Below are 6,633 nucleotides of genomic sequence, written 5' to 3' on the forward strand. Positions count from 1 at the left end.
GGTGGGAAGGGCCGGCGGCGGGCTGCCTGTGCTCTCTCAGCCGGGGCGGCGGTGGGGGGGCCTGTGGCGGGTGGCTGGGGGCGGCAGGCCGGCCCTGCCGGAGGCCCGTATGCAGGGGTGCCTGCACGGGGTGGGAAGGGCCGGCGGCGGGCTGCCTGTGCTCTCTCAGCCGGGGCGGCGGTGGGGGGGGTTGCGGGGGGTGGCTGGGGTCGGCAGGCCGGTCCTGCCGGAGGCCCGTATGCAGGGGTGCCTGCACGGGGTGGGTGGGCCTGCGGCGGGCTGCCTGTGCTCTCTGAGCCGGGGCGGCGGTGGGGGGGGCTTGCGGGGGGTGGCTGGGGGCGGCAGGCCGGCCCTGCCGGAGGCCCGTATGCAGGGGTGCCTGCACGGGGTGGGAAGGGGCGGCGGCGGGTTGCCTGTGCTCTCTCAGCCGGGGCGGCGGTGGGGGGGCTTGCGGGGGGTGGCTGGGGGCGGCAGGCCGGCCCTGCCGGAGGCCCGTATGCAGGGGTGCCTGCACGGGGTGGGAAGGGCCGGCGGCGGGCTGCCTGTGCTGTCTCAGTCGGGGCGGCGGTGGGGGGGGTTGCGGGGGGTGGCTGGGGTCGGCAGGCCGGCCCTGCCGGAGGCCCGTATGCAGGGGTGCCTGCACGGGGTGGGTGGGCCTGCGGCGGGCTGCCTGTGCTCTCTGAGCCGGGGCGGCGGTGGGGGGGGCTTGCGGGGGGTGGCTGGGGTCGGCAGGCCGGCCCTGCCGGAGGCCCGTATGCAGGGGTGCCTGCACGGGGTGGGAAGGGCCGGCGGCGGGCTGCCTGTGCTGTCTCAGTCGGGGCGGCGGTGGGGGGGGTTGCGGGGGGTGGCTGGGGTCGGCAGGCCGGCCCTGCCGGAGGCCCGTATGCAGGGGTGCCTGCACGGGGTGGGTGGGCCTGCGGCGGGCTGCCTGTGCTCTCTGAGCCGGGGCGGCGGTGGGGGGGGCTTGCGGGGGGTGGCTGGGGGCGGCAGGCCGGCCCTGCCGGAGGCCCGTATGCAGGGGTGCCTGCACGGGGTGGGAAGGGCCGGCGGCGGGCTGCCTGTGCTGTCTCAGTCGGGGCGGCGGTGGGGGGGCTTGCGGGGGGTGGCTGGGGTCGGCAGGCCGGCCCTGCCGGAGGCCCGTATGCAGGGGTGCCTGCACGGGGTGGGTGGGCCTGCGGCGGGCTGCCTGTGCTCTCTGAGCCGGGGCGGCGGTGGGGGGGGCTTGCGGGGGGTGGCTGGGGGCGGCAGGCCGGCCCTGCCGGAGGCCCGTATGCAGGGGTGCCTGCACGGGGTGGGAAGGGGCGGCGGCGGGGTGCCTGTGCTCTCTCAGCCGGGGCGGCGGTGGGGGGGCTTGCGGGGGGTGGCTGGGGGCGGCAGGCCGGTCCTGCCGGAGGCCCGTATGCAGGGGTGCCTGCACAGGGTGGGTGGGCCGGCGGCGGGCTGCCTGTGCTCTCTCAGCCGGGGCGGCGGTGGGGGGGCTTGCGGGGGGTGGCTGGGGTCGGCAGGCCGGCCCTGCCGGAGGCCCGTATGCAGGGGTGCCTGCACGGGGTGGGAAGGGGCGGCGGCGGGCTGCCTGTGCTCTCTCAGCCGGGGCGGCGGTGGGGGGGCCTGTGGCGGGTGGCTGGGGGCGGCAGGCCGGCCCTGCCGGAGGCCCGTATGCAGGGGTGCCTGCACGGGGTGGGAAGGGCCGGCGGCGGGCTGCCTGTGCTGTTTCAGTCGGGGCGGCGGTGGGGGGGCTTGCGGGGGGTGGCTGGGGTCGGCAGGCCCGCCCTGCCGGAGGCCCGTATGCAGGGGTGCCTGCACGGGGTGGGTGGGCCTGCGGCGGGCTGCCTGTGCTCTCTGAGCCGGGGCGGCGGTGGGGGGGGCTTGCGGGGGGTGGCTGGGGGCGGCAGGCCGGCCCTGCCGGAGGCCCGTATGCAGGGGTGCCTGCACGGGGTGGGAAGGGCCGGCGGCGGGCTGCCTGTGCTCTCTCAGCCGGGGCGGCGGTGGGGGGGCCTGTGGCGGGTGGCTGGGGGCGGCAGGCCGGCCCTGCCGGAGGCCCGTATGCAGGGGTGCCTGCACGGGGTGGGAAGGGCCGGCGGCGGGCTGCCTGTGCTCTCTCAGCCGGGGCGGCGGTGGGGGGGCCTGTGGCGGGTGGCTGGGGGCGGCAGGCCGGCCCTGCCGGAGGCCCGTATGCAGGGGTGCCTGCACGGGGTGGGAAGGGCCGGCGGCGGGCTGCCTGTGCTCTCTCAGCCGGGGCGGCGGTGGGGGGGGTTGCGGGGGGTGGCTGGGGTCGGCAGGCCGGCCCTGCCGGAGGCCCGTATGCAGGGGTGCCTGCACGGGGTGGGAAGGGCCGGCGGCGGGCTGCCTGTGCTCTCTCAGCCGGGGCGGCGGTGGGGGGGCTTGCGGGGGGTGGCTGGGGTCGGCAGGCCGGCCCTGCCGGAGGCCCGTATGCAGGGGTGCCTGCACGGGGTGGGTGGGCCTGCGGCGGGCTGCCTGTGCTCTCTGAGCCGGGGCGGCGGTGGGGGGGGCTTGCGGGGGGTGGCTGGGGGCGGCAGGCCGGCCCTGCCGGAGGCCCGTATGCAGGGGTGCCTGCACGGGGTGGGAAGGGGCGGCGGCGGGGTGCCTGTGCTCTCTCAGCCGGGGCGGCGGTGGGGGGGCTTGCGGGGGGTGGCTTGGGGCGGCAGGCCGGTCCTGCCGGAGGCCCGTATGCAGGGGTGCCTGCACAGGGTGGGTGGGCCGGCGGCGGGCTGCCTGTGCTCTCTCAGCCGGGGCGGCGGTGGGGGGGCTTGCGGGGGGTGGCTGGGGGCGGCAGGCCGGCCCTGCCGGAGGCCCGTATGCAGGGGTGCCTGCACGGGGTGGGAAGGGGCGGCGGCGGGTTGCCTGTGCTCTCTCAGCCGGGGCGGCGGTGGGGGGGCTTGCGGGGGGTGGCTGGGGGCGGCAGGCCGGTCCTGCCGGAGGCCCGTATGCAGGGGTGCCTGCACAGGGTGGGTGGGCCGGCGGCGGGCTGCCTGTGCTCTCTGAGCCGGGGCGGCGGTGGGGGGGCTTGCGGGGGGTGGCTGGGGGCGGCAGGCCGGCCCTGCCGGAGGCCCGTATGCAGGGGTGCCTGCACGGGGTGGGAAGGGGCGGCGGCGGGGTTCCTGTGCTCTCTGAGCCGGGGCGGCGGTGGGGGGGCTTGCGGGGGGTGGCTGGGGGCGGCAGGCCGGCCCTGCCGGAGGCCCGTATGCAGGGGTGCCTGCACGGGGTGGGAAGGGGCGGCGGCGGGGTTCCTGTGCTCTCTGAGCCGGGGCGACGGTGGGGGGGCTTGCGGGGGGTGGCTGGGGGCGGCAGGCCGGCTCTGCCGGAGGCCCGTATGCAGGGGTGCCTGCACGGGGTGGGAAGGGCCGGCGGCGGGCTGCCTGTGCTCTCTCAGCCGGGGCGGCGGTGGGGGGGCTTGCGGGGGGTGGCTGGGGTCGGCAGGCCGGTCCTGCCAGAGGCCCGTATGCAGGGGTGCCTGCACGGGGTGGGAAGGGCCGGCGGCGGGCTGCCTGTGCTGTCTCAGTCGGGGCGGCGGTGGGGGGGCTTGCGGGGGGTGGCTGGGGTCGGCAGGCCGGCCCTGCCGGAGGCCCGTATGCAGGGGTGCCTGCACGGGGTGGGTGGGCCTGCGGCGGGCTGCCTGTGCTCTCTGAGTCGGGGCGGCGGTGGGGGGGGCTTGCGGGGGGTGGCTGGGGGCGGCAGGCCGGCCGTGCCGGAGGCCCGTATGCAGGGGTGCCTGCACGGGGTGGGAAGGGCCGGCGGCGGGCTGCCTGTGCTCTCTCAGCCGGGGCGGCGGTGGGGGGGGTTGCGGGGGGTGGCTGGGGTCGGCAGGCCGGCCCTGCCGGAGGCCCGTATGCAGGGGTGCCTGCACGGGGTGGGAAGGGCCGGCGGCGGGCTGCCTGTGCTCTCTCAGTCGGGGCGGCGGTGGGGGGGCTTGCGGGGGGTGGCTGGGGTCGGCAGGCCGGCCCTGCCGGAGGCCCGTATGCAGGGGTGCCTGCACGGGGTGGGTGGGCCGGCGGCGGGCTGCCTGTGCTCTCTGAGCCGGGGCGGCGGTGGGGGGGGCTTGCGGGGGGTGGCTGGGGGCGGCAGGCCGGCCCTGCCGGAGGCCCGTATGCAGGGGTGCCTGCACGGGGTGGGAAGGGCCGGCGGCGGGCTGCCTGTGCTCTCTGAGCCGGGGCGGCGGTGGGGGGGCTTGCGGGGGGTGGCTGGGGGCGGCAGGCCGGTCCTGCCGGAGGCCCGTATGCAGGGGTGCCTGCACGGGGTGGGTGGGCCGGCGGCGGGCTGCCTGTGCTCTCTGAGCCGGGGCGGCGGTGGGGGGGCTTGCGGGGGGTGGCTGGGGGCGGCAGGCCGGCCCTGCCGGAGGCCCGTATGCAGGGGTGCCTGCACGGGGTGGGAAGGGGCGGCGGCGGGCTGCCTGTGCTGTCTCAGTCGGGGCGGCGGTGGGGGGGCTTGCGGGGGGTGGCTGGGGTCGGCAGGCCGGCCCTGCCGGAGGCCCGTATGCAGGGGTGCCTGCACGGGGTGGGTGGGCCGGCGGCGGGCTGCCTGTGCTCTCTGAGCCGGGGCGGCGGTGGGGGGGGCTTGCGGGGGGTGGCTGGGGGCGGCAGGCCGGCCCTGCCGGAGGCCCGTATGCAGGGGTGCCTGCACGGGGTGGGAAGGGGCGGCGGCGGGGTGCCTGTGCTCTCTCAGCCGGGGCGGCGGTGGGGGGGCTTGCGGGGGGGTGGCTGGGGGCGGCAGGCCGGTCCTGCCGGAGGCCCGTATGCAGGGGTGCCTGCACGGGGGTGGGTTGGGGGGGGCGGCGGGAATTTTTTGGTTTTTGTTGCTTTTTTATTTCTTTTTCCGCTTTTGAAACAGAGACGCCGCCCCGTCCTCGGGCGTTTCAGCCGAGCTGATGGAAAGCGGCGCCCCTTCCCGTCGCTTGCGGGGGGGGGTGGTGCAGGAGGGGGGAGGCGGCGCGCGCCTGAAATTCCCCTCGCCACCCCCCGTTTCCGAGACTTCGCCGTATCTAGTGGAAGGCGCTAAGCTTGGCCGGACTGTCTCGCTGAAGGCTTTCTTACTCTGCATCGGTTCTGACGGTGGGCGAGAAAAAAAAACAAAACCAAAGCAGAGCAGGGAAACAGTTACAAAAATTTCTTGAGAGCCAGCACCGGCCCGCCCATCGGCAGACGGAGCGGCGCCCGGGGTCAACGAGTGCCACCCTGCTGCTTAGCAACCGGAACCCGAGCCGGCCCGCCCCGCCCACCCGCCGGCAAGGGGCGGGCGCTTCCCCGCGGCAGAAGGGGGAGACAGAGACTGAGAGACGGGGTCGAGGAGCAGGCGGGGAGCCTTGCGCTGAGGTAGGCTGGGGACGGGGCCTCTTTTCCGAGAAGATTGAGGTTTGAGTCGGGGGGGGGGGGGGGGGGGGGGGCGGCGGCAGGGGCTGCTTGTGCGCTCTCGGCCGGGGCGGCGGTGGGGGGGTGGCGGGGTGGGGGGGGGCAGCGGAGCGGCCGTGCCGGAGGCCCGTATGCAGGGGTGCCCGCACCGGGGGGGGGGTGGGGGGGGGCGGCGGCAGGGGCTGCTTGTGCGCTCTCGGCCGGGGCGGCGGTGGGGGGGGGCTTGCGGGTGGGGGTGCGGCGGCCGGGCTGCCGTGCCGGAGGCCCGTTTGCAGGGGTGCCTGCACGGGGGGAGGTGGGGGGGGGGGGGGGGCGGGGCGGCGGGAATTTTTTGGTTTTTGTTGCTTTTTTATTTTTTTTCCGCTTTTGAAACACAGACGCCGCCCCGCCTTCGGGCGTTTCAGCCGAGCTGATAGAAAGCTGCGCCCCTTCCCGTTGCTTGCGGGGGGGGTTGGTGCCGCGGAAGGGGGTGGCGGGGGGGGCGGGAACGGGACGGGGACGGGGACGGGGACGGGGACGGGGACGGGGACGGGGACGGGGACGGGTCTGGCCGACGGGTCTGGACGACACGCCCCCCCCACCCCGCGTCCCGGCCGGCCACCACGTCTACCCGGGACCGGGTCGGCGGGGAGGACAGGTCTACCCGGGACCGGTTCGGCGGGGAGGACAGGTCTACCCGACAGCGCCCCCCCCATCGCCCCGCGTCCCGGCCGGCCACCACGTCTACCCGGGACCGGTTCGGCGGGGAGGACAGGTCTACCAGGGACCGGTTCGGCGGGGAGGACAGGTCTACCCGACAGCGCCCCCCCCATCGCCCCGCGTCCCGGCCGGCCACCACGTCTACCCGGGACCGGTTTGGCGGGGAGGACAGGTCTACCCGGGACCGGGTCGGCGGGGAGGACAGGTCTACCCGACCGCGCCCGCCCCCGATCCCGAGTCCCGGCCGGCCACCACGTCTACCCGGGACCGGTTCAGCGGGGAGGACAGGTCTACCCGGGACCGGGTCGGCGGGGAGGACAGGTCTACCCGACCGCGCCCGCCCCCGATCCCGAGTCCCGGCCGGCCACCACGTCTACCCGGGACCGGTTCGGCGGGGAGGACAGGTCTACCCGGGACCGGTTCGGCGGGGAGGACCGGTCTACCCGGGACCGGTTCGGCGGGGAGGACAGGTCTACCCGGGACCGGGTCGGCGGGGAGGACAGGTCTACCCGGGACCGGGTCGGCGGGGAGGACAGGTCTACCCGACCGCGCCCGCCCCCGATCCCGAGTC

This window comes from Opisthocomus hoazin, unplaced genomic scaffold (genome assembly GCF_030867145.1).
Source record: "Opisthocomus hoazin isolate bOpiHoa1 unplaced genomic scaffold, bOpiHoa1.hap1 HAP1_SCAFFOLD_152, whole genome shotgun sequence".
Classification (NCBI taxonomy): Eukaryota; Metazoa; Chordata; class Aves; order Opisthocomiformes; family Opisthocomidae; genus Opisthocomus; species Opisthocomus hoazin.